General features: G+C 44.8%; 1 protein-coding gene across 4 annotated transcripts in view; it reads left to right on the forward strand.

Moving 5' to 3' along the window:
- SYT17 (synaptotagmin 17) overlaps positions 1-14,459 on the forward strand; it is a 68,011-nt gene that overhangs the window by 24,475 nt on the left and 29,077 nt on the right. The window lies entirely within an intron of this gene.

Raw genomic sequence — 14,459 nt, forward strand, 5'->3', positions numbered from 1 at the left:
GACTGAGGGATGTGCTTGCGGCTTTCTTTGGGGACACCAGATTGATTGGGTTTTTGGAAATGGCCAAAGGACAGCCTGATTTGATAACCAAGATAGTTGTCAGTGTGGGAACAGCTGTTTTTACTGAGGAATTGAAGAAAGAACTGTATGATTCTGCCCTGACTGGTGTTGCTCAGTGGGTTGGGCGCGTCCCACAAAGCAAAAGGTCGCTGGTTCCATTCCCAATCAGGGGACGTGCCTGGGTTGCAGGCGGGGTCCCTGGTTGGGGCGCGTGCAAGAGGCAACCAATCGATGCTGAACTTGCACGTCAATGTTTCTCTCCCTCTCTTTTTCCCTCTATTCCCCTCTCAAAAAAAAAAGAAAATCTTAAAAAAAAAAAAAAGAAAAGCTTCAACTATCAAAGCGTAGTGATACCTTAAAAAAAAAAAAAAAAAGAATTGTATGATTCTGAAGTAAAGAGATTTAGTTTCTTTTGTGGTCCCCCAAATATCTATCTTTTAAAATTTACATTTTAATTTTTTAAAATTTATTTTATTTTTTAAAATATATTTTATTGATTATGCTGTTACAGTTGCCTCAACTTCTTTTCCTTTGCGCCACTCCACCCAGTACCCCCCTTCCCTCCAGCAATCCCACCCACCTTAGTTCATGTCCATGGGTTGTGCATATAAGTTCTTTGGCTTCACCCTTTCCTATATTATTCTTAACTTCCCCCTGTCCATTCTGTACCAACCAATTACACTTCTTAATCCCTGCACCATTTCCCCATTTCTCCACTTCCCCCTCCCAGCTGATAACCCTTCCAAATGATCCATATGCCTATGACGCTATTCCTATTTTAGTTTGCTTAGTTATTTTTTAAAATTCTGTTGTTGATAGTTATGAATTTGTTGTCATTTTAATGTCAACATTAAATAAGACCCTTTAACATTTCATATAATAAGGGCTTGGTGATAATGAACTCCTTCAGCTTCACCTTGTCTGGGAAGCACTTTATCTGCCCTTCCATTCTAAATGATAGCTTTGCTGGATGAGTAATCTTGGTTGTAGGTAACATTTTACTTTTATAACTGCAGTTCACATTCAGTATGACTCTGTATTAGTTTCTGGTATACAGTATGGTGGTTAGACAACCATATACTTTACAAATTGTTCCCCCTGATATTCTCAACTGGCACCACATACAGTTATTGCAATATTATTGATTATATTCCCTGTGCTGTACTTTACATCCCCTACAAAATGTCTATTTTTATGAGTAATCTTGGTTAAAACTGACAGAACCCACCTCCAACTGGCCTTGGCCATAGAGGAAGGTCTGTGGTAGCGTGGGCTCCGGGCACCACCTGGTCTGGGGTTCGGGCTGTGCCCTGGGAGTCCTCAGCCGGAATGTGTCTCAGCTCTGCCTTCCTCCGTTGCCTTTCTTCTCAAGAAGGCCCCTCCCATGCGGAAGCAAAAGTGGCCACGAGTTGTCCGAGGCTTCCCTTCTACCAGCCCAGCCACCCAAGTAGGAAAGAGATCCTTTCTTCTGAAAGTTCGAGTCCAGGGAGGATTCCCACTTGTTCTGCTTGGAGTCCCGCCTGCATCCCATGGTGGAAGGTGGCTCCGCGCCACATCTGTGGTCCAGCCGGTCACCACCACAGGGGGCCTTGAAGCTGGAGGGAGTGTGGTTTAAGGGGGAAAAGGGTGAATGTCTCCTTATTTAGCTGCCCTGCTGCAGTTCTGTTATTGCTGCCACGTCTCTGGCTAATGTCCCCACTGAAGAACCTTGGCAAGCAGGGCTTCATGAGCTGGCAAATGTCAACTATTTGGAAGGTGCTGGCAGTGGGTGGGGTTTGCCCTGGTGCTGGGAGTGTGTCACATGCCTTCTTACTCTTGGGGTCCCTTTACCAGGGGAGCAGCCATTGAGGATGCGCCCTGGTCAGATGGCCCAAGCCCAGCTACCCTCTCTGGGACTCACTGACCCATGGGAAAGTCATCTACTGTCCTAGGTTGGGCTCCCCTAGACACAGACCCTAAGACCAAGATTTGAGTGTGAGTATTTTATTTGGGGGAGGGGGATGATGCTAAGTAAAACCAGAAGGGAAGGTGGGTAATGAGACCTATAATAAAAGGCATGTTAGCAGGCAAGTTACCACAGTGAGCAGCTGGATGGTGATCCATCCCCCTGGGTACTCAGTGTAGCCTGCCTGAGGGGTGAGCACACGGGGTATTTACTTACCAGCCCTCAGCAGGCACAGGAGCCTTTCATTCCCCAGGCCCCTCCAGCCTGCCTCATGGACAGCAGAGGAAAGGACTCCGTGGCCAGAGCAACTCCTCAGGGCAGGGGATGTAGGGCTGGCAGTAGGGAACTCGGCAGTCTCGGCAGTGATGTGGTCAGGGCTGGGGCTGGGATGGCACGTTCAGCATTGCCACACTTATTCTTGCCACCTCCAGGGCTCCAAGGGCAGGGTCTTCCGTGCTCCCCTTTCTCTCTGCTGGCCACCTCTCCATTTTCCTTTCCTCTGGTTGGGAAGGTGCTGAGCCATGAGCAAGACCCCTGGCTAAGCAGATGCCCATAGAGAAAAAAGTGCCAGTCTCCCCTTCCTGTAGAAGCATGTGCCCTTTGTGAGTGACTCGGCCACTCTCAGCTTTTGCTGGGTAGGCATGGACAACCTCCCATTCTCCCCACTTGGCCAGTGCCTCCCCCTCTGCTTATAGAGGCAGGGAACAAGGATGGTGTGAATGCTGTAGAACCTGGTCTCTGACCCTTAAAAAATTCCAGAGGGCTGCCCCAGTTGTTGCTGGTTCCTTGGTGCCTCTCCCTTGTCCCTGGCTTTGGGCCCAGGCAGCCAGTTTCGGGGTCAGCTGGACGAATCCCCCTCTGCATCCTGTCAACACAAAACACACAGCTAAAGACTTGGCCAGACCCTCCATCACATCAGCTTTTTTGTTATTTATCTTTGGCAAAGAACTTGGTAGGTGGTTTTTGAATTGAATACATATCATTATGTAAAACATACTAGCCTTTGAGTTACACTGACCTGGTTAAGGTCCCAGCGTCACCATTTACCAGCTGTGTGAACTTAGGTCCAACTCCTCACCTCTCAGGTAGGGATAATAATGCTCACTGAACGGGGATGTGAGGACCACAGTGATACAGCTGACTTACCTATCGCTCACCGACATCATCATGATGTTGGGATAATGATGTCATATTAGCTATCATCTCATTTTATAGATTAAAAAAAAGAAATTCTTACCCGAGGATGTGTTTATTGATTTTTAGAGAAAAAGGAAGGGAGGGAGAGAGAGAGACATCAATGTGAGAGACAGGCATTGATCGGTTACCTCCTGTATGCGCCCTGACCAGGGATTGAACCTGTAGCCCTTTGGTGTATGGAATGACACTCTAACCAACTGAGCCACTGGGCTAGGGCATCATCATCCTATTTTAATTATCATCCCTCTTTATACATGGGGAAACAGGCATGCATTAAATAACCTGTCCAAGGCCACAACTGGGGTTTGAATCCAGGCAGTCCAGCTCCGGAGGCTGTGCCCTTATCCATTCTGCTCCAGTATATCACCTTGTGATAAACCAAGACCAAACAGGCAAAGCTCCTGGTGTGTAATAATACACTGGATGCTGTCTGGGAGCTGAGGCCACTGGAGGGGGTGGGGCGCGGCTAAGGGGCGAGGACATCAACAAGAGGAAGGTGAGGTTGGGAGCAATTGAGATTGCAGAATTGCCCTTAGAATCCTACTTGCCTTACAATATAACCTACTTTGTTTGGTCTTAACCATACCCCAGACAGATGAGGATAGAAGGAATTTAGGACATTTTTTTAAAGGAGAAATTGTAGATGATTCTAGGTGCCCAGAGTTATGTGCTGATTGGGCCCAGTACCTGGAAACTGTCTGGAGTGACTCATGATCATGGCCTTTCCTGGCTGAATTTTGTATTTTGAGATCATTCACCACCTGATACCATAACAGGCAAGGCCCTTGACAAGGCAAATGTCAGTTTGTTGTTTTTTTTAATGAGAATCTCTTTCACTTGCCCTGAGTTGCTGTCAGCCTTGACCCTTTTGGCAGGATCCTGGCCTCTGTGTGTGTGCTACAGGTTTCCTGCCCAGGTGCTGGTGAACAGCTGTGTTTGGGCAACACCGTGCAGTCAGGGCTGGGCTCAGGCCAGAACCTTAAAACGCAGCATAAGCTAGAAAGTTTTTTTTTTTTTTTTCTTGTGGTCCTTCTTGTTTTCCTTCTCCTGAAATAGAAATGGAGTTTACATTTCAGTCCTCAACATAAGCTTTAGATTTCTGGTTATAATGTGAACTGGAAGGGGAGCCAGAGGTGATTTGGACCAACCCTATTTTGTAGATGAGAAACTTGCAGCACAGAGAAGTTCAGTGTCTTGTGCAAGGTCACACAGCTTTTAGTGACACAAGTGAGACTAGAGTTAGGTTGCCTAACTTCCAGGCAGAAGGTCTTGCCACTGTGCCACACAGTTTTACCCCCCAAGGGGGGGAATCTATTGTGGCTAAGAGCACAGGCCCTAGAGTCATACAGACCTGGGTTTAAGTCCCAGCCTTGCCACCCTCTAGAGGTGTGGGTACAGGAGAGTTAATTTACCATTGCTAAGCCTTGGTTTTTTTCCTCTATAAAATGAGGATCGTGTGCTAAAACTAGCTTATACTAGCTCATAGAGCCCATTGTTAAATTTTCAGGTATTTTTCAAGCTGCTGAGTTCATGTTGCTAGCTTGAAATCAGCCATTGTGTATGAAATTGGGAAATGCTACAAATCAGAGCCTTCCACCAGGGAACCACTGATCTTGGTAGTACTTGCTTCAGAGGGTTTGCCTGGGCAGTCAGAGGGCCAGTTCATGGGAGGCTCAAAGCATAGAACCTGGCATGTGTATACAGTGGTGCCTGTGGAGGTCAAGAGCATGGCCCCACAGTGCCATAATCCTTAAGCCAGTCAGCTCAATAATTTCCAGTGATGTGACCTTGGGCAGTTACGTAAGTTAGTACCAGAGGGCTACAGTCTTGGGGGGCATTTTAGAATTTGGTCTCACACACTTATGATGGGAGAGGACTGTAATTGGCTGGTTTGGTCACATGGCCATTTGTGAGCCAATCACCTGGCCAGGGAGAGGAGAGGGTACTCCTGCTGGGGGGGTTGGGGGGGTGGGGGTCAAATGCCCAGGGTTAGTCCCTCCCAAGCCATTCTAAAGGAAGTTTCCAGAAGAAGGGGGCAGGGGTTCTGAGTAGACAGAAAGTACAGCTTTTGATAACAGGGAGGGCTTCTAAGGACAACGGATATAAGAAAGGTAAGTAGCTACAAGGGTTGGCTTGTGCTTTTCTTTCTTTCCTAGTCAATCAATCAGTTGTTATGTTAGACTCTCACCGCACGCCAGTCCCTGGACTAGGTAAGAGGGTGGGCTCTGAAGTCTGACAGACCAGTTCAAAATCTGACTTGACCACTTAAGCCTTCATCCATTCAATAAATATTTACTGAGCACCTAGGAGGGGCAGTAGTATTGTCACAGGGGACACTCACTGTGTGACCTTAGAAAAGTTAGCTGACTTCTCCAAGCCTCAGTTCACACTGGGGGAAAGTGAGGATAAAAGCCAAATAGTGTAGTTGTCAAGAATGCACAAACTGGAGTCATCCTTCTTAGGTTCATACGCCATAAACTGGTTTTACTCATAATACTTCTGATACCCAGTGAATGGGGTTTTTCTCCACACCAACAAATTCTCCATTTCTCCAGACACTACTGGGTGTCCTGCAGTTCAGTTCAATTCTAACACTAACTTCCCAGAGTTAGCTCAGGACAACAGGGAAAGGGCTTAGTCCCAGAAGACTTCCCCCAAGTTCAGATACCAATCACAGGTCCTAGGCTGTCACCCAAATTGGGTTCTCATGGCCTCTTCCCCAGGTTCTGTAACTTGCTAGAATGGTTCACAGAACTCAGCAAGGCACCAGTTTATTGTAAGGCATACAACTCAGGAACAGCCAACTGGAAGAGATGCGTAGGACAAGGTATTAGGGGATATGGGTGCAGAGCTCCCCTTCTTTCTTTGGGCACATTCCAGTCCCAGCACCTTTATGTGTTCATTAACTCAGAAGCTGTCTAAACTCTGTTATTTAGGAGTTTTTATGGAAGTTTCATTAAGTAGGCATGATTAATTAAATCACTGTTCATTGATGATTGAACTCAGCCTCCAGTTCCTCTCTCCTCCCTAGAAGATGGGGGTTGGGCCTGAGAGTTCCAACCCTCTAATCTTTCTGGTGACCAGTCACCATTTCAAAATGATCTAGAAACTTCCAGCCATCAGTAATCTCATTAACATACAGAAGACACTCTTAACACTCCAGAGATTCCAAGGACTTTAGGAGCTGTGTGCCAGATACTAAAGACAAAGAGCAAATATCCGATGAGGTTCTGTCCAGAAAAAGTCCAACCATTGTTATTATAACAAGAAAGGTGTGCATGAGATCAGTGTAACCTGGCAGCCAAGGAAAGCGGACTGGAATGCACATGTGTGAACAATGATGACTTCACTATACTAGTTAGTGGGGTGGTGGATGCTGTTGGGTAAGCATGTGTACTGTATGGCTGTGGCATTCAGAATGACAAAATGAGCAAGTAGAGCAACGGATTTGCATTAATTTTTTTGTTAAGCTTGAACATTCCTCTGAGGAAACTATTCTGATGATTCAGAAGGCCTCAGCTATGGGCAACTGGTGATTGGCAGCTTCATCATGACAATGTGCCCACTTATGTATCACGTCTCATGCAGAGTTTTTTGGTGAAACGTCAAATCACCTAGGTGACTCCACCCTGCTACAGCCCAGATTTGGCACCTATGACTTCTGACTTTTCCCAAAACTAAAATCACCTTTGAAAGGGAAGAGATTTCAGACTGTTGATGAGATTCAGGAAAATGTAATGGGGCAGTTGATGGTGATTGGGAAAACTGTGTGAGGTCCAAAGGTGCCTACTTTGAAGGGGACTGAGGTGTCATTGTCCTATATACAATGTTTCTTGCATCTTGTATTTTCTTCAATAAATACCTCTTTTTCATATTACTGGCTGGATACTTTCTGGACAGACCTTCATATAGTTCTTATTGTATCATCCCCTGGCACTCCTGCCTGCTCACTATGTGATGTCAGGCATGAACCTTAACCTTCCAATGTCTCTGTTTACTCATATGTACATTGAAGATAATTATACTCCCTCTCCTAGAGGGTTGTAGTGAAGATTAAATGGAAAATGATGGAAAGCACTCAAAACTCTGTGTCAGGCTGGTGATATGCTCTCAGTAACATTGGTTATTATCAACATTATCATCATCACCATCATCATCAGCATCATCACTGTCATCATTGACATCATCATCATCAACACTATCATCATCAACATCATCATTAACACCGTCACCATCAACACTATCATCAACGCCAAAATCAACATCATCAACATCATCATTACCATCAGCGGCAGCAGCCCCGTCATAATCATCATCAACACCATCATCATCAGTATTATCATCAACATCATCAGCACATCATCATTAACATCACATTATTATCATCAGCACCATCATCAACATCATCATCATCGTCATCATCACCATCAACATCATTATCAACATCATCAGGTGTTACATCATAATCATTAACACCATCATCAACATCATCGTTGACACCATCATCAACATCATCAAAATGATCACAGTCATTATCATCAACATCATTATCAACACCATCATAATAATTATCAATATCAGCATCATCAACACCGTCATCAACATTATCATCATCAGTACCATCATTGACATCATCAAAGGGTTCTTGACAATTAAATGAGATAAGGAATGTCATATGCTTATCCCCTTATGTGGTATAGAAGTACTCAGTCAATATTTTCTAGTGTGGTTATTTATTTATTTAGTGAACATGTTAGGAGGGTTCTCATGTGTCAGCTCTAGCATGGGCTTCCAATTTAGAAAGAAGGTAACAGCTAGAACCCAAAGTCCTAAGTCATGCCTTATGCTGACACCTCCCTGGGACAGGGTTCTTGGGGTTCTTATTCACTGCTGTACATCCAGTGCTGTGCAAGTACCTGGCTCAGAATAAAGCTTCTGTTTGTGGAATGAATAACCTGCTGGTGGCATTCTCTCTAAGAGGTAACTCTGAGACCTGTGGGAGCACAGGGCAGGGGGCACCTGGTCCCCACTTGAGGTGCTGGAGTGGGAGGGAAGTTGAGTGGTCTCATATGTTCCATGTGCCTTGTACATAATTTGACCATACAAAGAATGTCACAACATGAGATTGACAGGAACTGAAGCTGGGGGATGAAGAACCTCATAGAGAGTGTTTATTGGGGGAGTGAGCAGGAACCATTAAAGGATAAAAGGGGGAGAAATCTGGTCAGGTTTACATTTTAGATTGCTCCTTCTGGGGCAGTGTGTGAGTTGGATTTAGACAAGATGAGTTAGACCCACCCTCAGCACTGGTGACATCTTAGGCCAGGTCACTCTCTTTACGGAGGGACTATGCTGAGCATTTATAGGATGTTCATCAGCACCTCTGGCCTCTATCCACTAGATGCCAGTAGCACCCCCACCCCCAGTGGGGACAACCAAAAATGTCTGCAGACATTGCCAGGTGTCCTCTGGGGGTACAATCACCTGGTTGAGAACCACTGGTTTAGAGATGTGTGAGGACAGAGACAGCTGACTTTTGACTGTGGTGGGCTAGGCATCCAGTAGGACTGATGTCAGGATGTTTAGGAGTTGGAAGTGACATAAGGGAAGAGGGTGAGGGAGGCCTCCCAGGATCTTGCTTAATTTGCCACATTGATCGGTTTGCTGGTTGGGGGTGCTGGACAATGAAATGGGAGGAGCAGGTGAGATTGGGGTGGGGGTGGTGATGAGTAGTTTAGTTTGGGATATGGAATGTTAAGGGTGACCGTGGTGTATTCATGTCGATATTTCTAGTGGACTAGATTGAAGATCTCTAAGTGATCTTATCTAATCCATAGCTTGAAACACCTGTGTTATCAGTATTTCTAGGGCACTTGTTTAAAATAGTATTTCCTAGGCCTTCCACATGGTCTGTGACTCAATCCTTTTGCTAAATCCCCACTGTATTTCCTGAGGCTGTCATAACAAATCACCACAGACTGGGTGGCTTAAAATAACAGGAATTCTCTCACAGTGCTGGAGGCTGAAGTCCAAAATCAAGGTGTCTGCAGGGTTGGTTCCTTCTGAAAGTTCTGAGGGAGATTCTGTTCCCTGCCTTTCTCCTAACTTCTGGTGGTGTGGCCATTCTTGGCACTCCTTGACTTGTAGCTGTAGCACCTTGGTCTCTGCCTCCGTCAGCACATGGTGTTCCCTCTCCCTCTGTGTCTCCCTCTCTGTCTCTCCTCTTATTAGGACACCAGTCATATTGGTTTTAACTCCAGTATGATCACATCTTAACTCAATTACATCTGCAAAATTCTTATTTCCACATAAGGTCACATCCATAGATACCAGGAGTTAGTACTTCAGCATATCTTTTTAGGGGACAGAATTCAACCAGTACCAACTGTGCCACTTCAGTTACTAGGGCACGAAGGCGAGATGGGTGGGAACAGAAAAGATGCAGTCTTTTCCCGCAGGAATTATAGTACATGAAAAGTAAAATAGCCTCCTCAAAGAGTTTGCTATGAAAGCTGCAGAGAAGTGAATAATTACAACATGAATGAAAAAAGAAAAGACAGCTAGAACCATCAGAAGAGGAAACAGATGCAGCCAGAGGGATCTTTTAAAAACACACGTCTAATTATGTGACTCTCTGCCTAAAGCCTTCTGAGGCTCCCTATTCCTCCAAATAAGTCCAAACTCCTTACCTGGCATGAAGGCATGAGCAGACCTGTCTTTCCCTGGCCTCAGCTTTGCACTCTGGCCCCGACCCCAGCCCGCCCGCCTTTGCCCCTTCTTCACTTGTCCACATTGGCCTTTTCAGTTGTTTGGGGGGTGTGCCCATGCCCCTCAGCCCTCTAACTCCTGCTCCTGCTTCTACAGGGGAGTCTTAGGAAGGTCAGTTCCCACAGCACCCACCATAGTGCTGATTAAATCACCTCATAATTTGCTATGCATAATAATTAAATAATGTTTACTCTCAGGAGCTGCATTACAGGGACCTTGCCTTATCCATTGCTTTGCCCTTTGTGCCTGGTACGATCACCCAGTCAGTGGATCATTATTGTGCACCTGTTGTGTGCTAGCCCTGTACCTGACATGTGGGAGATACTCTAGAAATATCTGTTGACTGAGTAGTTGGGCTGGATCTGAGGTGGAGTGAGACACAGAGAAACATAAGGGGCTCTCTACGCAGAAATGGAATGAGCAGTGGAAGAAGGGTCTGGGGGCTGGACCTTGCTGGCTCCCTTAGCTGGCAGAGCTTCTCCCAGCTGCTCTTTCGTAAGTGCCCTGATCCGTTCTGTCAGCCACTGCTACTACTCAAGGGGGACTCCCCCTAACGTAATCTGTCCGCTGTTGTTCCTTCATTATGAACACTGGGTAGCTAGAGGCAAGGCTTCATGCCTATTATTTTAGTTAGGAGCAATCTCTGCTAAACAGCTATCTCTGCCACACTGGGAGCCCAATTTAGGATGGAATCAATATCTCTTTTTGAGAAGCTTGAGTGGATCTGAAGTAGGTTGATCTAATTTGGATGGCCTTTGAGTCCTAGTCATAAATTCTCAAACATCAAAAGATCAAGCTTCTCTCGCATCTTCCCTGGAAGGTGTAGCTTCTCATGAAAGACATGGACAAATGTTTCTCTTGGCCAGCATTCACCAGGGGTGTGTTCTGTATCTGTGGAGATGGACGGAAGCAATATAAGATCACTACTGTCAATGGGCGGCACACAGCAGAAAGACAGGAGAAAAGGTCACTGCCTCAAAAATGAAAACAGAGCCTCATCTCACACCATACACCAAAATCAAGTTCAGGAGTTCAAGGACTTACATTTAAAAAGTCAAACTTTAAGTTTTAAAAGGATAAAAAGGGGAATATCTTTATGACTTTAGTGTAGCAAAGCATTTCTAGAAAGGCCATGAAGTGTGAACCATAGAGGGAAAGATGGATGCATTCTGTCATAAAACTATGCATGCTGCTTGTCAGAAAATATGGTAAAAAAAAAAAAAGTTAACTAATTACATCTGCAAAGACCTTATTTTCAAATAAGGTCATATTCTGAGATATTGGGGGTTGGGACTTAAACACATGGATTTGGGTGGGACACAATTCAACCCATAACAACACATGACTGGTGAATAATTTAGCAGTATTCATAATATTTAAAAGCCTTTTTATAAATTAATGAGAGAAAGACATATACCCAATAGAAAAAATAGACAATATGAAATTAACAGTTTTTAAAGAAGAGAATAGCTGATAGGCATGAAAAGATGCTCAACCTTTAAGCCGTCGGGGAAATGCAAGCCAAATCACATTAAGAGAGCCAATAATAAGAAAGCCTGACAGTAACAGACAACAATCCAGTGCGAAATGTAGCTTGTAGCCAGAGCATGTGCATATTGATGAGGGGCACTGACCTCACACCGAAAATCAGGAAGTCACAGTTTCCACACAAAACAGGAAATGCAATTAAATCGATATATGACTAGATATTCAAAGAAATGCAATCAAAAAGCATTTTTACAACCACACTGACCAAGGCCATTTGTTAGATTGTTAATTCCCGGTGCTGGTTCTCATCTCCCTCAGTGGCCATGAAGTTAGTTTAGCCCTTTTGGCCAATGCTCTCTGTCAGTTCTTACTGAGTGGCAGAAAAAGATCAGGATATTTTTTATATATCTTGATATATTCTTTGACCTAGTAATCACAGGGGTTTTATTAGAATGATGTAATCTAAAAAAAAAAATCAAAGTGTCCAATTTTAGGTCATTAGAAACAACCTAAGCACCTAACAATAGAAAAAAGGGTAAAGTATAGTTTCAGTGTAATGGAATATTCTTTGAAGATATTAAAAATGGAACTTTACATGTCTAGGTAGTAACATGGACAACGTGTGTCTAAGTTTAAAGGGTGGGGAAGTTTTGGGATTCGTCTGTGTTGTCAGTGCAGCTTGCAAATACAGTTTTGATGTATTGACAAGGAATGGAGAAAATCCTGAATGGGGGTGGGCTGGAGGGAGGAGAGCATTTGATGAAATGTATAAAGTGCTGAGATTGTGGCTGGATTTTATTTTTTTTTAATGCATTCCTATTTTAATGAAGAGACACACTGTTTCTCCCAACCCATGAGAACAAAGGAAGGGGAGCTCAGAGCAGCTGTGTGCCGACTTCAGTAAAAGTTGTGTGCACACACCTGAAATCTTCTGCTTCGTCGGGGAGAGGTGCACACACACCTGATACCCTCTGCTCCGTGAGAGAGCGAGTCTGCCCTTTAGAGGCACTTCAAAGGAAGTATGGCCGGAGGAGAGGCGGGCTGTTGTTTTCCCCAGAAAGTGCCTTTTGTCCCAAATGGTTTTCTTTGATTTCTTTTTTATTGATTAGAACTTAGCTGTGTTCAAAGGCTGCAGAGAGAGAGAATTTTTGTCTGGGAAGAGAGAAGAGTGTTTGCACAAGCTGGCTGCTAGTAGCTTGCAGGGTGCCTTCTGGATTCATTTGAGTAATTTACAGTCTATTTTGGTTCTCCCAAGCTACCCTGCGTAGTTCAACCAAATTAAGCTCATCAAGATCTTGAAAAAGGAAACACGCCTGTTTATTTGTGACATTGCCTTGAGAAGGGAAAAAGTAGAAGCACCCAGTTCCTTTTCCCACCTCTCCTTCCAGTCTCTTGAGGTTGGATAGGGCAGGTGACGAACATCATGCCCGTGACTCCTCTGGGACTAAGATGTGGCAGCGGAGCCACCGTGTTCGGGCCGCACAGCTTGTTCTCATCTCATGGTCATCTGTTGAAGCTGCTCAGGTACTATGAGTATAGTGGTGGTGAGATGGACACTGTCTTTGCCTTAAGAGAGAATGAAAAATTACCCAGTAAGGACAATGTGCCACGAAAGAAAAAAAACAAGCTGATATGATGGAAAGCGATGGAGGCAGGGAACTCTTTTTCCATCGGGTGCTGGTGGAAACCTTACATGAGGAGGTGACATTTCAGTTGAGAGTCCCAAGCTGAGGGCACAGCAGGTGCAAGCGCTGAGACCAGAATGTGTTGTGCTTTCAAGAAATAGAAAGAAGACTGATGTGGCTGCTGGTTGAGGCCTGAGATACAGGCAAGGCCAAATTATTTAGATCCTGGTAGACTTGTGGTTCTCAACTGGGCATTTTTTCCCTCAGGAGATCTTTGCTAATGTCAAGAGACATTTTGGATTGTCACAATTGGGGGGTAATAGGCTTTTGGCATCTAGTGGGTAGAGACCAGGGCTGCTATATTAAACATCCTACAATGCACAGATGACACCCCCTAACACAGAATGATCTAGCCCCAAATGACACTATTGCAGACTAGGCTAAGGATTTTGGATTTCATTCTAAGAGCAATGGAGGAGTTAAACAGGGAAGTGAGAGAATGGCCTGGTTCAGTTTTCCTCTATAAACCTAGAGTATTGGACCAGATTATTCCAGGTATGACAGGACAACCTTATCTGACTAAATTTGGTGTAGGAGAAAGAAGACTTCAAAGAGTTGGAGATCCTCCCAGAATGAGCAATCCATTCTCATTGGGGCAGCTGAGCCTACTTCCTGGGATGAGTTTTATCTAGTGCCTGGGTTTCTGCTCTCAGCAAAGGAAGTCTTAAGAAGGAAGAATGGAAATCGAAGCTTGATCTTTGGCTTGCAGCTGGTGCTTTTGGGTTTTTCTGGTCTGGATAAAAACTAATTCTTTGATTGCTATTAACACTTGTTCAAGCTAGAATCGTGTATTACAGAAGAGTCTGAATCAGCCCAAAGGTTCATAGGTTTAGTTAAGATTTTTCAACCTCAGCACTATAGACCTTTTGGGCCAGATTATTCTATGTTGTTCGTGGGGGTGCCCTGCATTCTGTAAGATGTTTAGTAGCATTCCAGGCCTCCACCCACTAGATGTCAGAAGCAGCCCTCTCCCCAGTTGTGACAACCAAAAATGTCTCCAGACATGGCCAAATGTCCCTGTAAGTGAGGGGTTGGGGAGAGGGGATAAAATCGCCACAGGCTGATGTATATTTAATGTGCCAGTACTTCATGGGTGTCCACAAAGATCACCATAAATTCCATGGTCTTTCAGGGGAGGGGGTCAGGTCGGGGAATAAGATGGTCCCGCTTTCTGTTCCCATATCCTAAATTTCTGACCAGATGGCTGCCAGTCAGCTTTTAAATGTAGCACCTTCTAGGGAAGACAGACTAAGAAGACACTGGCTGCAGGAACCCTTCAGGACGAGTTTTGCCCTCAGGTTGTTTAGAGCTGCATG

This window comes from Furipterus horrens, unplaced genomic scaffold, assembly GCF_987537825.1.
Source record: "Furipterus horrens unplaced genomic scaffold, mFurHor1.1.pri manual_scaffold_5, whole genome shotgun sequence".
Taxonomy (NCBI): Eukaryota; Metazoa; Chordata; class Mammalia; order Chiroptera; family Furipteridae; genus Furipterus; species Furipterus horrens.